The following is a 19,442-nucleotide window of genomic DNA, read 5'->3' on the forward strand; positions in this document are numbered from 1 at the left end:
ACCCATCCTTGTGATGGCTGAAGAAAAACACTCATCTGATAAATACAGGCCTGCTTCTCCAGCTCTTGCCTCTCCCAGCATAAGGCTGGGATGACTAAGAGGAAGCAGAACAAATTCGCCCCCTCACACCCACAAACTCTGAACTATTCGGTTCCAGTAAAATGCAGAAGGGGCAGGCGCTCTCTGGAAGCTGAGATATTTTGAGATATCCTATCAACAAACTCCAACTGAGTTCACAGACATGAGGAACCACGGATTTTGAAACAGCGAGACCTGGACTCGGCGTAGGAAGGTGCCAAAAATTCAATTAAGGGTTGAATTCTAGTACCTTGTACTTGTCAGACAGGTTGAAAAAATGGGTTATAATTTCCTTTTCTTTTACACCTTTACAGAGGGTTTTATAAAGAAACTAATTTATGGCTTTAAAAACCTACAAAATAAACCTGTGATACATTGCCTTGGTTCCTCAGCACACAGAGACTAAACTAAGATTAGTTGCCTTCGAGATTACTCTTGGCTACCTGCAAGCTAAACACCAAAGGTGTGGGAAGCACAAATAAGAAAAACTGCTGATTCCTGATCACTGTGTTAAAAAAAAAAAAACCCTGGGAGGAAAACAAGTGTGGTAACAGCACTGATTACATTGTCTCCTGTAAAGAGCAGCTGCAGGAGCAGACAGAAGTCTGGCAGAACAATTTGATAAAGCAACAGACGGATTTGCTCAGGGAACAAGACCTGCTGGGTCAGGGGAAAAACCCACTGTGGCTCCAGGCAGGAACTGGGGGATTCTCCTTCCCCCCAAACCCAACCAGAACAGTCTCATGCTTGTGGCAGGTGAATCAGGGAAGGATGTGAGTTTGGTGAAATTCAGCCACTACTGCTTTGCCAGCTGTTAAATACGACAATTGCTGCAGGCACCTTTACTCTGAATGATTTCTTGTTGGCAATCCCATCTACCAATAAATACCAGAGAGAGGCACCACCTAACTAACAATAACAGCTCAGAAAATGAACACAGCTTAGACAATGAACCCAACTTCCCCTCACAAAGAATCCCCGGAGCCCCAGCCCAGCCCAGGGGATGCAGGAGCAGTTGGTGAGATCCTCAGCTGTTCTCCAGACCAGGAATGGTTGTCATGACTACCCTGAAGGATGTGCAGAGGAGGCTCCCAGAGATGTCCACGATTTGCTCCCAGCTAGTTCAGGCTTGCCTCAGGCCCTACAACACCAGGGGAATGTGGCTGCTACCACAAACCTCAGGCTGCTTACAAAGCCACCTGATCCACTGCAGAACAACACAGGAAGGGCCTTTTCAGTCCCTTCTGCTTCGTCCAGCAACACAACCTCTCTGATTTTTATTTGAAGATTGGGCAAAAATTGCACCTCCAGCCAGTACAACTGGAGCAGAAGCATTCTCACCTCCAGAACATTGTGGTTTTACCACAGCAAACCCCCACAGAAGCAATGTGACACCTGCTCCCATCAGCTGCTCCCTGTGTTCATCTCCCTTTTCTTCCCCAGCACTCAGCTCCTCTCTCCCTCCAGCACAGGAACTGTGAAATAAAGCTCAAACCTGAGCTGGCTCCACCTGAGAAATAGTTTCTTTTTTCACAGCCAGGACAACAGGCAGGTGCCCAGGGACAGCAGTGCGGGGGATCAAACAGCCAGCAGTGCCCACCCAGCTCGCTGGGATGTGCTCACACCTGGGGCTGCACACAGAGCCTGCCTGGAGGTGAGAGCAGCAAATCAAACACCAATCCTCACAGCACCACATACACAATTCAGGAGGTGTTACTGCTTAGAACCAGCAGAATACAGCCAAGGAAATGGGAAAATAACTAAATAGCCATTAAATGCTTCAAGCCACAATGGAATAGATAACCAACTGGCTATCAGGGCCCGTGCAAGCAGCACAGGAAGGATCTACAAAGTACTTTGGGCATCAGCAGTGCAGTCCCTGGAAGTGGTGACAAGCCTGGGAAATTCTGCATTCCTTGGACAGCAGGCAGGCACATCACTGCTCACTGTGACAAGTGTTCCATTTAGCCAGCAAGGCAGCTCCTTCAAGTTAGGGGATGGACTTACATTTTCTGTGCTGCAGAAAATGTGTATCCCTAAAAAATGTTTACCCTTAGCCTATGTGAGCATCTGACCTTCTCAAGCAGAGATTCTACAGACACATGTGGAATCTTGTTGGAATCAGTTTGTCTCAGTGCAATGCCATCTCTATCTCAATCTGCACAAACATTTATTAATAAGTTAAGGGATTTTGTCACCATCTGTCAATTATGGTGTCATTGCCTTCTGGAGCAGGAAACCTTGAGGTTAATTTCATTAGAGAGCAGCACAACAATGATATAGGAAATAGTGGGGCATTTAAATCTCCAGTACAGAGTGACTAAGACAAGGAACAGTCATTCCACAGGAAGTGTTTGGGCCACACTAAAACCTTGCTCTCCAACACACAGCCAAGTCATGCCCTTCAGGATTCTTTACTCCTGTTTTTTAAATGACCCCATGGCACCAGGAGCATTGAGAAAACCTGAAAGGCAAATGCTACACTGAAAAATTTCATATTGACAATTTTTTCCATTGAATCCCAAATGTTTTTAAACTTTCATGGAGCTTGGCACTGACTCACTAACCTGCTGAGGCAATTATGCAAGCCAAAGTTGTCTTAATTGCGCTTCCTCAAGCATATTCCCTCAGCTCTAATTAAAAAATAAAAAGAGATGCTGAGAAGCCATGTCCAAAATACTTAAATTTGAATAGCCTAAAGCGAACATCTAAATACATGTCTAGACAATTAAAAAAGGTGGTCTTGTTTCCAAATCTACTGCTCTAAGGCCTGCAATTGGGAGGACTCATATGCAATTTCTCTGTTTGTTTCCTCTGTCTAGGAGAAACAAATTTTTAGAAATACTTTGGCAGAATGCCTTATTTTTGACAGCTCCAGTGTGCCCCACAAAGTAAGAGCTATAAATAAGAAAACACAAAACCCACAAGCTCTGTGAAGGAGAAAATGTGCAGCATTATGGAACTTGGGGATTCTAAAAGGTTCAGAACTGGGGGTGTGCCTGTGGCTCATCTGACAAAGTCAACACAGTCTGACTGGGGAGAGCTTCAAGCTTGAGACTGAAATACTACACAGGATCTGCTTCCAGCAGACCAAAAGGGGGTTTACCTGGCAAGTTCCACAGAATTATCTCAGTTAGGCACAGCCTCTTGGGTTTTGGTGGTTTCACCATCCATTTCTGTCCCAGTGAGGGCTGTCAGTCCCACACAGCTCTCTGCATGAGGTCTCTCTCAGGTGCATTGGTCTGGTGGTGAAGATGTTGACCTTACTGCTGGAAGGAAGGACAATGCCCAGAGGATGGGAAAGTGCCTCTCAGAGGCTCTCCATAATCAATTCTGACACATTTTATCTCTGCAATAACTAGACTTTTCAGTGAAAAAGCCACTGCAGTACTCCACTCAGGGTGCAACCATCCAGGGAAGATCCCCCAAATGAAGACAGCAGCATTCCTTTTCCTCCCTCATTTAAAGAAATCATAAGATTTCCTTAGGGCTATCTGGGAAAGGAAGGGTGAGATCTAATTCTGTAATAGTCTCTTTCCATCAGAAGCAGCAGAGATAGAACACTGCAATCAGTTATTTTAGACACAAGAACAACTTCTTGCCTGCTCTTGCACATACCACAAATTTCCTTACTTACAGTAAGTCCCATTTCTGTTATTTTCCTGTGAAACTCAGCTGATCATCAAGCTCCCACTATAATTTAATTAAAAGGGCAGTAGCTAAGTTTCACCATATGCAACTGCCAGATGCAATCACTGCAGTTGGAGTCTAAAGGCGAGATCCCTGCATGTACTGGAGCGTAGATGTATAAGTGATGAAAGCTGTCACTTATGTCACAGATATTGCTGTAATGCATGGTGATATTACAGCTTCAGCAGCACCAAAATATATTAACAATACATCCTGTGGAAGCATTTCCAGCAAGCGAGTTTGGAATGCAGTGTTTCAAGCATTTTTCTTGCAACTCCCTATTTATACATAAAGTCACTTCAGATACATTACATTAGTCTGTGTACTTTGCCCGGCATTATACAAGCTCTCAAAGCCAATTTTAAACTTTCCAAAGCAGGAGGACTAAAAGACACAACTAATTAAGGAGAAACAAAAACAGAACAGGAACCCTTCACTACTTTGGGTTGCTGGAATAGGGAACACTGCAGGAGAAGTAACTAGAAATTGTGCATCTGTGGAGGAGATTTTGCTGAATGTCTTTTAAAAGCCCATCAACCAACTCAGGAAAAGTCATCAAATATCCTTAACAAAACACAATGAATAATGACAATCTTTAAATCACCCCAGAATAACTAAACAGAAAAAGCACACGGTGTGAAACACCATTTCAAAAGATCAAAGTGGAAGTTAATTCTTCCTTACCTTGTCCAGCTCCCTTCACAAGGACTTCAGAAGAAAAGAGATCAGGCTATGGTATAGCTATGTCAAGATGATGAAGAAAGTTAATTAAAATGCATCAGGATTTCAGAAGAGGAGTCTGTCAGTGCATGAACTGAAAGCAAGTGTGACATACAAACCAGCTTGTTTTCCTACAAAATAATATTGGCTGCAGCCTTGAAATCAACACTGGGCTCCATTTACATTTAGGCAACGTCCCTCTTGCCAGGAGAGTTATTATTCACTTCTGTTAACACTTCTGAGATCAGAATTACTTTCTTATAGTACAGTAATAAGGCAGAGATTGCTTTAGAAAAAAAAAAAACCCAAAACAATTAACCCCAGCATTCAGAGTAGATGTTATACCCTGATTAATTACCAGCAGCAATTTGTCATCACCAGGACTGCTGTTTATGATGCACGGACACCATTCCTCCAGCACTGCCCTGCTCCCCTTCTCCATGGCAAACTGAGGATTGCAGCAGACTCTGCTGAGCTTCCAGCCAGCCCCCAACACTCCTGGGAGCAGCTCACACCCCAGAGAGCCAGTCCTGACAGCCCCAGGGCTGAGAGCAGCCCCAGCTCAGAGCTTAGCCCCACCAGCAGCCCTGGCAGCAGTGCCCAGGATGTGGCCACCAGCTGAAAGAGCTTCCTTGGCATGGCCAGGAGCCAGGCAGGACCTAGGAAAGCCCAGGTTTAAAACCAGCTGAAAGAGCTGTCCTGGCATGGCCAGGAGCCAGGCAGGACCTAGGAAAGCCCAGGTTTAAAACCAGCTGAAAGAGATGTCTTGGCAATGGTGCACAGCCTGAAAAGCAGAGCCACAGCTGAGGCACAAAATGAGAATGGAAAAAGGCTCTAAAGCTGGTCCAGCACAAAGTCTCCAAAAACAAAAGGGTGAGAAAGAAGAGTCACTCAGAGGGGCTTCAGTTCTGAACCAGCAAAATGGACTCACTGAGCAAGGACATTTCAGCAAAATCCGTAACTGAGGGAAAAATTCAGCATTAAGCCTCTCCAAATATTTCTCTAACATAGCAGAATAACATCTGTTACAAAGTACAGACTTTTTTTTCTAAAAACAACAGAATAATCTCGATGCCAAATTCGGCCAGTAGCAGGATTTTTTCACTCTGTATTTTTCACAGTGGAAAACCTCAACAAGGCATTCCATAAGAATTTTTTTTTTTGATCTGAAGGATGTTGATCACTGATCTTCCCAAAGGAGTGAGAAGCATGGGAATTCCACATGGAGAAGAAAATTAAACTCTTCTTTCCTCCCACCCTAAGGCCAGTTCCAATTCTTGCCTCTCAGGCCTCAGCATCCCTGCTATTTACTTTGCTGGTATTTTTCATATATTCTCAATTGTCTCCCTAATCTCCATGGTTTCTACAATTCCACAACTCTGGTTTTATATTGCTTGCACTTGAGAGCAGCTCTGAAAATATCTAAAAAAAGCAAGCAACCCATCTGCCCATGACAGACAAGACTCCAGACACCAAGACAGACAAGCCAGATCTAGGCAGGAGGAATGAACCACCCAGTATGGCACAGCGGCCACAACTGCCACTAAAATCCTCAAGCTTTTATCTCCACATCATCATTCACGTCCTTCCTCCCTCTTGTTTCTTTACAAGCATCCATGAACTTATCAACTCAAGGGAAAAAACCCAAAAGCCAACAAATGGGACAGGAGCAGCCTCATGCTGCTCCAAGTGGGAGAGCTGGCAGGGCATGAAAACAAGGAGGAAGCTTGGTGCCCTGCATGTGTTTCTGAATTGTTCAGAGAGAGTATCTGGAAAAACAGCAGCTTTAAGGGATAAACTGGAACGTTAGAAACAGAAAGGCAGGGAGGAAAAACTACTTCCTGCTGTTCAGGCATCTTACCCACAACAGAAGATACACAACCACCAAATAGTTTTTTCAATCAGAGTGAAAAAACAGCCTCATTTTACTGAGGGGGAATAAAATCCCTTTTTTGTTCTGATAGTTTCATTTATCCTGGCCTTGGAGGCTTGTGGCCATTGAAACGTCACTCTTGGCCCACCATGGACAGAACAGCTCAGTTCAGAGTCCAGCACTCAAGCTGTGCCTGGAAGGTGGAATCTGGCCTTGGAGCTCACTTCTGTGCTCACTGTTCAAGCCTCATTGGTTTGTGTTTATGGGAACTGACGCTGTTCCAAGTACCCACTCCATGATGAGCCATTTAAACACCACATGCAGGGAGCTGAATTTGTCTTAATCCTTCTTATTCTCCCACACAGAGGAGTTTGCATCACGTTAGACCTGACTGTAAACGCTGCAGCAATTCCCATGAACAAGAGCAATCACAAAGCACTGGAGGAACAGACCACTTGTGCTGTGCTCTGCTGGCTCACATCTACACACCCTCCCTGAGGCTCCAGGAACACGCTCGTGCTGTGCTGTTCAGAGGATGTCTGGGGTGGTTTTGGTTGGGTGGTTTTGTTTTGGTTTTGTTTTCTATTCAGATTTTTATAATTTGAAAGCTCCAATACTTTAAAGAAAGGAGTGGAATAATTTCCAACAGCCAGAATGAAAACTGAAAGTTGAAACATCATTGCCTCCCCTCCCCAAACCAAACTGCCTGTTTTCCAGCAAGTCTCAGATGCCTTCTTCTGGCAAGTTCATGTTAATTCTACCTTGTGCTAGAAAGACTCTGACACTGCTCTCAGCTTTTGTATGATGAGCTATGATTCATGGGCGTCCAGTATTTTCCATTGGTGGGTAACACACACACTTATTTAAAATGAGGTTAATCTTTTTAATTAGCGTGGCTTTCAAAACTAAGTAGGTTAACCTGAATTCTTGTGTCTATATATAAGAGCCAAAATGTCAAGCTTTACATGGGTTATATCTGATTTTTATGTCTAAATTAAGTTGTCAAATAGGCAAGGTGGACAGCTGCACCTCAAAGCAAGGCATTCAGACCCAGTTTGTGCCAAGCAGTTCCATCAATAGGGTCACAGAAGGAAAAATATTTCAATTTTCAGTCAATCTGCCTCAGCACCAAACTCATTAGGCAACAAGCAGGCAGAATGCCTTGCCTCACACAGACCTCCCAGAGCTGGTGCAGCTGGATGAGGAGCAGTGCCCAAATGACACACATTTCTTTAGTTAGTCACCACAGGACAGTTATTCCACTGGATCCAAATACACCCCCAGGTGTAAATGGGCAACAGCTCATCTCTCACTGCACCAACTCTGCTAATCCTTGAGGCAGCACACAGAGATCAGCTGGGCACCTCGTGGACTGTAGCACAGCCACCTCTGTCTCATCAAGGTTTATCACTGGGACACATGAGACACTAAAATTACAGCTGGCTCCCTTCAGAGGATGAAATCATCCACCTCAAGTTGATTTCTTCTTTGCTCAAATTCATCCATGGCAGAATTTACAGAATTGTACTACCCTGAAGTGAAGAACAGCACTGAGTTTTGTTGTTTGAAGCAGTAAAGTCCCTGTGTAGAGATGACAGCAGCTCCACTGGATCAAGTGTCCAAAGCTGTGAGACCTTCAGTGCCATGAATTTCTGCACTTAGAGAGCAACCAGCTGAGACATCAGTGCTTGTTTCCATAAAAATACAGGGAAGCCAACAGCAGAAGACATCCAGCCTTCACCAGGAGCCATCTCTTCCCCAGCTCCCAAAGCCCACAGTAACAAAGGCAGCTAATAATGGAGCAGAAGTTAACTACATTTTTCCCCCCAATGCTACATTAAAAAGCTTGACTTTAAACAGTCCAGTCTTCACCACCCAGAGCTGCAATATTTGCGTGCTTACTGTGGCTCCCAAGTACAACATTGGTGATGTCAGACACAGCCACGCACTTGCCCAGGCAAGACTCAAGTTTATGTCTCTATAGAGCCAGAAATTAATAGCTTAACACTTGTTTTCCCATGATTCAGAAGTTTTCAGGAATTGTTACAATGTACTAGGAGGAGCAATGAAAGTAAAATAATGGATTAAGAAAACTCTTAGTACAGCAAGACTTGAAAACACACTTATCACAGCTGTAATTACAAGCCTGAATGGCCACAGCTGATCCCTAACCTCAAACACTTCTGCACTCCCATTCAGCGAGTTTGCATTAGGGAAAAAATCTTTACTGGGGCCTTATTAAACAAACATTTCCTTGTTCTCATTTTAAAGGTCCTACTCGTTTAACCTGTCTTATACAGAAAGAGTCAAACCATGACATTACAAAATTAGAGCTTAACTACCTCCAAGTCCTCAGGTTGTTCAGATTTTCAGAGGTCTTTTTGCTGAATTGTTTCAGGGAGAGAAATATTTACCTCCTATTTGACACTGGCAACTCCCCACTCACTCCCTCCAGGAACTGCTGAGATTACTTTATCCAGAAATCCAGAGTAGAAATTTTCCTCTGTAATGTTCTGATCAAACTGGGGATTTTGCAGTGTATTTATTTGGTTTATGAAACTGTCAAAGAGGTCAAGGTGGTTACTGTGGGGGAAAAAGCTTACATTTGGCAAGCACTCAAGCAGTGCTTTCAAAAACCAGGAGTATTCCCTATGCCTTAGGAATTTTCCCCTAAGATTCAGTGTGACACAGCCTGGCTGCAAATTCTTTAGGGCAGGTGTTTATTTTTTAATTGGACTAACAATGATGCCAGCTGAGGTAGCCAAGTATGAAATTAATATGGATTTAAAAGATCAGACTTGGCCAGTTTGGGGATGTTTTATTTCAGTCCCTCTCTTTGATATCAATCATGGAGGGAGAAGAAGAAAGGCATTAAAATATTGTTCTGATTGTGTATGCACAGTGGATGGGACAAACTGAGTTTCAAACTGTAGAAACAATACATCAGGCTCAAACAATAGAATCTTGCTGGCAAGCACAAGAAAGCTCTGGAAGAGCTTGCCTGGGGGGGTCTCTACCCATAGCCACTACATGCCATGGTGTTGGATCAATGATTTTGGAATTCTTGGCCAAATTTTGGAATTCTTGACCAAAAACCATGCAGGCCAGCATGGTTCAAACCTCTGTTCTGTGTCAGGGGTGGGAACACAGAAATCATCCTAGGTTTAGGGGTTTCATGACTGGCATAAAAACCTCCTCAGGACCCCAGTTCTGTTCACTGTGCAGCTCTGATTTTATTCAAAAAATCTGAAAAATTAGAATTATTTTCCCTTGGCTTAAACTAACACGACAAAAATAATTTGAGCTGCTCAGAAAATGTTGTGTGTTTAGCTGCTTGATCCGTAAGTGGAAAAAAGCTAATTACACAACCCATTTAGGCATTTAATGTCCCAGGGCCAAGTCACTCTGTGGCCACAGAAAACATTAATAAACATGGCTTATCTCACTTTATGAAAGTTGTGATTACCATTTTTCAATAACTGCAGCTATCACCAGCATTTCACCTCTCCTACCTTATGAAACCAAACCCAAACAGCAAAACCTATTTGAATTCAGCTCAAATGCGAATTTACTGAGAACATGTTCTCTTTTTGCTCCTGTGTAAAATGTCAAAATTCAAGGCTGGATTTCTCAAAGTGCAGCACATCAGGGCTCAGCTGGGAACAAACAGGAGCAGCCAAGCACATGAGATCAAATAAGCCTCTAGTTTAATGCCTAAATGGGAAATAAATATTCAAGGGTAAAAAAAAAGAGAACACAAAATAAGCCTGCCTGCTCATTTTCACAATTGTTAACATGTTAAATCTATCTGTAGAAATGGGCCACTTTGCATTTCAGCTACAGAACACACAAGAAATATTTAGAAAATTTCCTCAATGGAATAAAAATCATCTTAGTACTATGTAGTTATAGTCCAAATCCCATTAAAATCAATGGAAAGACTTTATAATATTTTGCATATATGACTTTATAATATTTTGCATATATGACATTATTACATAATATATATACGCTTTAAGTCATATATGGGTTATTGATATCCTACTTTTGAAATGTCACCAAGCTGTTGGCTCCCATTCAACACCAACCAACTGCCTCTTCCTTGTTCTGAAGGCAGACAAAATAATTGTAAATGGGTAGCAAACCCTCATTTTTTCAATTATGAGTGAAAGTGAAGAGATTCCCAGAAAGAAAACAAAATTAGTAACTTAATGTAGCATATAGGTGAGCTTTATGAATTATGTGATACATTATCTTCAAAGGCACATATTCCAACTACATCTATATATATATATATATACACACACACATACATATATATGTATTCCAAAAAATTTACACATCATCAGCCTTTTATATGCTTATTTTGATAAAACATGCTGTGTAATACAGGAAGGTCTAAATATCAACTTACCTTGCAATCCCTGTCTGCATTACCAAATTATGACAGGGATTTTTAAAGCATTTTTACCACATTAAAGGCACTGCTAAGACCACCATGCCAGCTCCTTTTCCTAGAAACTGCCAAAACTTAGAGTGGCTCATCCAATGTATGCACAGAAGATTAGCTCAAGGTTAAGTCCTATGATTTTAAAAGTTTTTCAGATCAAAAATCTTCAGATTTTTATCAAACTCAAGAAGGAGATCTCATTCCCACAAGAACCCTAATCTCAGGTGAATCCATTTCAGAATCCACACGACTCAGGCCTAGAAATATTCCAAAGCAAATGAAAAAGAAAAAAAAAAAAAAAGGGAACTAACAAGAAAAAAATAAGCAATTTCCCCAAGCATTTCCATAGCTTGCATAAAGACATCAATTACCATAGCTTGTCTTCTAAATTAATGATTCACAGTGATGGATTATTCATGCAAGTCGGCCAGCTGAACATTATACTTTGACTCTGGGGAGAAAGTATAGCATGTCTTAATTAACTAGATTTTGTATATGCCAAAAGATACTCAGGAAAACTTTATTTCTCTAGTCAAGCAGGTAAAATGTGAGCAAACAGAACTGATGGTAATCAACATATGCAAAAATCTTCCACAGTCTCAGAATCCACATTTAAAGTGAACTAGCAAGAGCACATTGCCTCAAGTGAGCTCTGTAAAATAGATCCAAATTGCCATTTTGTTGAATGAACTGACTTTAGATCTGCTCCATTTAAGCGTGAAAAAGATGGAAATTTCACATTAATATGCTGCTTCCTGTCTCAGCACAACCTTGCAAGGCTTCAGTGATGGCACAATTTCTTGTTTCTAAAGGATATCAAGTATTTTCTTGACTGAAACGCAACCCAACACTGAAATTTTCCATGAGTGAATGATAGGTTATTATTCCAAATATTTTCCAAATGAATGCTGTGCTCTAATGGCCTCCTTGAAAATACATAACATTTATGTGTTGTGCAAGTCCATTGATGCTATTTGTTACTCTGATCAGGATGGTGCAAAATACCCTTATAATTCCAACAATATCTGGGATTTGCACTTATTGGCTTTCCAAGTGTTCTTCAATCACGGTATTGAAAGATTTACAAAATAAAAATGGGAATGCCATGATAAATGTTGCAATTTATCCTTCTAGTAAGTAATAGGAACGATCCAGTGTCTCTAAAAATCTATACCAGGCTGCTCTGAGCCAGCCAAAATCACCAAGCCTGATGAATGAGATGCCCAGCTAGTTGCTTACATGGCTTCTATAGACTGAGGTTGTTAAAAGTATTAATCACAGTCAAATACACCTTTATCTTTAACAAATTAACCCCAGATGCTTCACAGCCATTATGAGTAGGAAGAGTCTGTTTTCATTTTATACTGGAGAAGGTTAAGTAAAGATGAAGTGACTTGTCCACTACCAAAAGATGTAAAAACAAGGAATTTTTTTTCCCTTCTTCCCTTAAAATTACCCTATCCATTGGTGTTACCTTCTCTGAGCTCCTGGGATAATCCTAGAACCTTTGAAAGCAAAAATTTAATTTTGTCCTTGCTTTCTCAGTGCTTCAGCAATATTCCCAGGGATTCTTCCAAAGCCCTGTACTTCCTAAGGGATTAAGTAATATCCAGGATAGGATAGTTACATGGATAAGGATTAGGAAAGGATGGTGCAAATCAATTTAATTGGTGTCTACCAATGCTGAGATGACAAACAGTGGGAACACATTTCCATACCTCTATCTCCATAGGGCTTTCATTAAAGGTAACAAAGATCCTTATGAGACCCAGCTCCTTGGAACAATTCCTAAATGCAGATTTGAATTTCTGCTGCTTTTCTCCCCTTCCAAACACGAGATGTCCTCGTGTTCTTCTTGGGAAATATGCTTCCATCACTTCAAGAACTTGTTTGCATTGTGACTGAGTGAAAGCTTGTCCCCTTGCAGCTAAAGGGTATTTTGCTGTCACTTCATATATGGGTACCTGCAATCTGTTATGTCAAATGCACAAGTGCACTGTGTTTTAATATTGCATGCACATTTTCCTCCCTCACATTTCTTCTATATGATAAACTACTAATGGCATTTTTTGCTTCATGCATATCAGCCCCTCAAAATAGATCTACTTACAGCCAATTTGATTCTTACTCACTGTCATGGGTATTTTATCTGCCCTGCTGCTCCATATCCCCTGTAATTAAATATTTCTGCTTGCTTTTTTTCTGATATTTGTTTTCCTTAGTATCTTCCCCTATATCTAATTTCCTGCTTTCTTTAGTATTTTAACAGAGGCATGGTAGGAAAAACAGATGGGAACTGTCAGCTAGAGATGATGCCAAGTAGCTTCTGAGCAAGTGGAGGCTCCAAGAGCTTCAAAATCCCAGTGGGGTTTGGTGACACCAGGACATTCCCTGTACCTCAGATGTGAGGAGGACAAATCCAAGGCACTGTCCTGCAGCCAAGTCAGAGCAAGCAGAGCTGGTGCCTGCAGTGACCACACAGGTGGCAGTGAACTGGGGAGCTGCAGCCAGGTGGGCACAGCACAGGGCTGCAGGAAGAACATTCATGAACAATTACAGCCACAAAGCAGCACAAACACAGCTCTGAGTCCTTGTGGTGGTGGCAGAAGTCAGGAGCCCCGGGGGATAAAAGCAGCAGGGATTTGTGAGCACACCCTGCAGGAGCACAGAGCACTGTGGGCACAGCAGAGCTTGGAAGGGCAGAGCCCTGGGGACAGCCTGGCCATGGAGGGAGGAGGATAAAGCAGGCCAGCAGCTCAGATGCAGAAAATGACCCAGGGGCAGAGCCCTGGGGACAGCCTGGCCATGGAGGGAGGAGGATAAAGCAGGCCAGCAGCTCAGATGCAGAGAATGACCTGGGGCAAAGACAGAGGAGCCCTCCCAGGCTTTCACTATCACCAGTTGGGGACAACACATAATCCCAATCTGTCATGCTTAAATCAGCATTGCTGCCAGGATGGAAATGAGATCACAGCAACCACAGACCAGAGCAGTGCTGAATTAAAGGGTTCAGCTCTGAAGCTCCCAGGTTTCATTTCCAGCTGCTGCATGGCTGCTCTTCCTAACCCTTGGCTCTCTTCTCTCCAGATTCTCAGACCCTGCTGTCCTCTTCTTCCCAGCTCCCCAGCCTGCAGATCCCACCAACAGCTCCCTTGGACACACACAACCAGCAGAGCAGATGTGCTGATCCTGTGACAGGACTAATCACAACCAGAGTCCCTTGGCATAGAAAAAAGAAGCTGCTCCATACCACATAGAGTCATGAAACAAGATCTTGTTTGTCACTCTAGACCAAGGAGGTGTAACAGGCACATTAAGCATTAATCTAAAACTCTTCTGTCATCTTCAACTCAAACTCAAGCTTTGTCAAGTGTTAGCTGAACCCTTATTTTAGAAGTGTGGAGTCAGCTTTGGTGTTTTAATTTTTTTTTAAATCAAAATCTCACCCTCTGCCTGTAATGTTACTGTGAATAAACAATGTTACTTTAGGTTTTTATTTACCATATGCAATTGCACATGTTTTAAAGATAAAATAGAATTACTACAGTGTTTTAAAAGTCCATATCCAGTTTAATAAGAGACTAGTTTATTCCTCTTTGGTACTTGTAAGAGTCATTAGACATCTTTCAACTCCCACTAATTACTTTGTTTTTGGCAGACATTAGTGTTTCCTCCTCCTGCTTTTTTGAATAAATCTGAAATTAACAAGTCAATAAACTGACATATTTACAGTAAAAATAACTCGGCTCCCCTGTCTTCTTCCTCCCACTTCTCATATCTCTTAGCAGATGAAAAGGTCATCATTCACCTACAGGCTTTACACACACTGGTGGGGACTTGGGCACTTTCCCTTTGCATCAACCTCATCTCAAGTTGAGGACCCGATATTACAGAAGCTGTTCCTGTCATCTTAGGTTTTGATTAATTACTTTAAATAGTTTAGAAACTGGAGCAATGCTTCTTTTGAGAAAAAGATATCTGAGAGAGAAAACATGAGTTGCTTCAGTGAACTCCAATTGCTGTGTGAAGTACACAGTCATTAAATGCTCCAGGAGCTGCTTTAATTTAAACGTGGAAAGAAAAAAGCATTGGAAAAGGGCAGTTTTGGTGTACCAATTAAAAAATGATGCCTTAAATCTTTAGACCTTTCTTTCCAACTTACATAACTGAGATGTATGGGGAAAACTAGGGCAGCAAACATCACCTCAGACACGGAGACAGTCCCCAAACCCTGGCACTTGGCTGCTGTGCCAGGGAAGGAGGCAATCTCCAGTGGCTGAGTGATGCTGAGGAGTTCCGACAGGCTGTCTTTGGCAAAGTACCCACGCTCTCAACACTACCTTGACATGCCAAGGGCACTTAAAAAAATCACAGTGAAAAGTAGATGTCCAAGTCCTCCAGCTCACTCCAAACTTCCACAGGAGAACCGAGGCTGGAATGGAACTTCTGCTCAAACAGTACCAGATGCAGAATGCAACTGGTGAGCAGTGTTTGGGCGTTTAGTCTTACTGCAAAGGGAATTGTCTGAGCAGAATTCTCAGAACTGCAAAAGCAGAACAAAGCCTTTAGTGTGCAGAAAGGTTAAAAGCCTTTCTGTGGTGCAGAAAGGTTAAAAAGGAAATGGGAGTTCTCTTTTCGGAGATGAGGAAATTCCCCCAAACCTACTGCACACCCAGAAACATGCATGACAAAATTAGAGGAAAGGAAAAGCACAGGAACTGCAGCTCTTCCACAGTCTGGGGAGATCACTGCTGGCTAACAAGCGCTTGGCTTGTACATCTGACACCCCCCTGCACATATGGCACAGCTTCACTTTTGATTGGGACAGAATGGATCTTTCTAGAAGCAGCAGATTGTCCATTAGGCCATCAAGCCATCACGGGGTTGGAACTCTCAGACTCACACGGCAGAGCAGGAACAGAGAGCATTATTAAGCAATTATTTCATTAGTTGTAATGACGAAAGACTTCAGGGCTAAAGCACACAAAGTTCATAAATTACTGCAAAGACAGCCAGCCTGTTGGAAGCTAGTTGGTTAAAACTAAATACAACCATATTGTTTTAACTTTCTTCTTCTAGACAGTAAATTACTTGTCATTATTGATTCTTCCTGAAAGAAGAGTCTCAAGGTCTGCAAAAATATTTCTCAAGAATTATCATAATATTTAAACACTGAACTAAACCAAAAATGCTTTACAACACACAAGGTCAAATCTCATTAACCCAAAAGCCATACACACATTTAACTCATTAGCTTGTATGAATAAGAAATTTCCTCTTTTCCCATCTCACAGCTACAGCTGCTCTGCAATGACTCCAAAAGCCCAAAAAGGACGTGGATAACTCACACAGCTTTTATCCCATTAGCCACGGTCTGCAGTTCTCATAATCATTAGCTTTGAAGTGTATTAAACAAACCAGAACACGACCTTAGAGCTGATATTTTAATCACACCACGTAAGAACAATTCTTTATCACAGATACTTCATTAGGCCACCAAACGAGATGCTATTGAGAACTACCCAAGCCACAAGCAGACAAGGAACTATTCCCCCGTTACTTTATAGCTACAGACCTTCTCCAATACGACCTTCCTAGTGACTGCACTGAGGTATTTAAACCTGAAATAAACACATTCTCAATGGGATCAATACATCTGTACATCCCTGTCATTTTGCACTGCTTCAAATGCCAAGTACAGAGGGAAAATTAGCACCAAAAACTTCCCTGTTATTACGGAACTATGGGATTAATTTTTTTGTCTTGAAGTGGCTACAGCTTTATGTCCTGGACTATCTCACAAAGAAGTTGACAGAAAATGTGTCCTCCTGTCAATTCAGTAATTCAAGACTCAAAGTATTTCCCTGCCTCCTGCAGGAATACATGGTATGTTATTTCCTCCAGCTCTACGTTCTGCTAATGTTTAATCATCCAGTTCACAAGACCACGCTGGGAAGACAAAATAAACCCAAAATTTTTTAAGGGATTTCCAAATTAAACAACTCTGCTTTTTCATACATACGAAGTATGTATATATTCATAAAGACACATTTATCACTAATTACAGCTGACTATACAGACATCTTTCCCTACCATCTGCCCATTATATTGTATCAGAGACATGCAAGCCATATAAAATAGAGAAAACTAAACATTAACTTTGGAAACCATGCTTACACACCAATTTTTAACGTTATTTTGAACACACAGCTTAATTCAGATAAGGACAGCCTGAAGACTCAGTATAGGACAGATGTACCCTATATTAATTCAGCCTGTGCTTTACACAGACAGAATAATGTATTGCCCACACAGAACACAAATTGCTAGAAATTATTTTAAAAGGTATTCAGGCATGCCAACAATGTGTCTTCACTGATGATGAGCAGCCCAAAAAACAAATTTGAAATTTTGAGAAGTAAAACCTTAGTTGCTCTTTAAAGAGCTGGGAGTAGTCAAATCTTGCTGTGAAGAATTCTACCAGCACTAACCCATTTTCATGGCTACGTGCTGTGATACACAAGGTTAAAAACTGAACTAAGCTACACAAAAACACAACATTTACATCAACAGAATAAATTTCAAGAGAGTTGTTACAACAACAGTGTTCCTAGAATTGCTCACCCCTGAATATGAAAGGAGATGACTGACATGTTCATTAATAACTTTCATCTACATGTGAGCAAATCCCTGACAATGGCAGATGAAGAGAGAGCAAATTTAAAAATCCCAGCTCAAATTGGACTAGAGGATGTGAAAATACAGGACAGGCAGTCTCATGAGGTCAAATTTTGGAACTCATGACTGCCTTTAACAGGAAAGTTTACACTGCACAAGCCTTCACATTGCATTACATCTTAGGCTGCCCCGTGTAATTCTGTAGACAACCCACACCTTAAAAAAAACACCATCACCCTTTTCTGCTCCCTCCATTCCCTTGGCAATTATTCCTCATCACACTCAACCAAGTCAGAGTAATTCTAAAAAACACAATGGATGTAAAACAACAAAGTGTGAATCTGGTCCAAGCCTCACGGTCCAACCCCGAGAGCTCCAACCAAGACCTGACAGAATCCAGAAAAGTATCACAAAATCGATGGAAGAGGTAACTATCTTAAGTTTTAGCACCTCTATGACTGCAGCTTTGTAGCTTTATTTAAAACATACTAATTTCACTGAAAGGATAAATAACCATTAAGCAGACGTTTGGCTCAATCTATGCTACAACATTTCACTAAACACCTCTCCCCTACACAGAAGGGTGTAATTTTCCGTTAGACCAAATCACATAAAAAATGAGGGGAAAATTGAAGAAGCTGAGCTCAAAGGTGATGAACAGTACAAAACTCATATGCATGATACAGGTTTTAAGCAGCCCTTTAATACCAGGAAGCATAGAGCATTTCATATGTGAAAGATCTCACTAAAACAAGACAAGGTGGTGTGGGAAGGAGAAAATTCACACGTGTAACAATCTAGGTACCTTTTTTCCTATTTTTCCCCCACCCAGAGCCCTTGTCCACCCCGAAGGAGGAGATGTGGATGGGTGACACATACGGACACCTGCACATCGTCCCTCTGCTCCCGAAGGCACCCAACTCTTCCCACCCTGCCAGCAGCACTGCATGAACTTACAGCCAATGCCTGACAAGTTTAATGCTTCATTCCCATGTTCACATTGGGAAATTCAGTGCCTTAACGTTAGCACTTTTAAAAAGTGAGCGTTAACAGCGACACATCAGAAATGCAAATTCGGACCTAGAACTGAGTTGATGCTTTAATATTAATTTTAAATTTTAATCGCTTTCTACAACGTCATTCGAAACTTCAAACCTCAAACCTTACTAGGAGCAGACAAATAATGCCCAAGTTTAGTTCTTTTAATGGCCAACACTCGGGGCGCACAGACGGTCTGCGGCGCGCCGAGCTGCCACAGGCGGGCGAAGCCCCTCACGGGCGGGCTCTGGAAGCCCAGCTACGGGCTGGGAAGGGTCCGGACGGCCGCAGAGACCCGCGGGACGCCGCGGGCGGGTTCTGGGGCACGGCACCGCGACCCTTCCTTCACCCGAGCACAAACTCCGCCGGGGCGCGGGCTGAGCTCCGCGGGGCCGGACAGAGAGCGCGTCCCTCCCTGGCCGCCCGCAGCAGCCGAGGGAGCACCGGAGGGGCTCCTGGGCTTGCCTGCCTCTCCCCGCCGGTTATCCCACGCCGGAGGAGCAGCTCTGATCCCGAACGCCTCCTCTCCCGCCGCAGCGGGCGCAGCCCGTCCCTGCCTCCCGCCCTCCCTCCGGCGCCGAGGGAACGCCGGCGACCCCCGCACGGGCAGCGGCTCCTCCGCACCGCCGTTACTCCACCAGGGAGCTCCGCTCGCTGTAAGAAACGAGCCGGAGCCGGCCGGTTTATCTGGTCACATAGCCCCTCGAAGGGACGGGCGCACTCACCGGCACTCCCGCCGTCGCCGCCCCGCCCGCTGCCCGGCGGTGCTGCCGCCGCTCCGCGCTCCGCCGCGGCTCTGCCGTGCAGAGCTGTGCTCGGCTCCTCTGAGCCCCGCTCCGCCCGGGCACTGTCCCCGCCCCGGCCCGCCCCGCCGAGCGCTCCCGCCCCCGCTCCGCTCGGCATTGTGGGGCTTGT

General features: G+C 43.1%; 1 protein-coding gene across 1 annotated transcript in view; it reads right to left on the reverse strand.

Moving 5' to 3' along the window:
• Positions 1–19,406, reverse strand: part of SERPINI1 (serpin family I member 1) — a 44,795-nt gene extending 25,389 nt beyond the window's left edge. Inside the window, exon 1 of the mRNA XM_059855823.1 lies at positions 19,253–19,406. The gene's annotated coding sequence lies outside the window, so the exon portion shown is untranslated. The remainder of the gene's footprint in view (positions 1–19,252) is intronic.
• Positions 19,407–19,442: the final 36 nt, after the last annotated feature.

Source organism: Haemorhous mexicanus, chromosome 10 (genome assembly GCF_027477595.1).
Source record: "Haemorhous mexicanus isolate bHaeMex1 chromosome 10, bHaeMex1.pri, whole genome shotgun sequence".
Lineage (NCBI taxonomy): Eukaryota > Metazoa > Chordata > Aves > Passeriformes > Fringillidae > Haemorhous > Haemorhous mexicanus.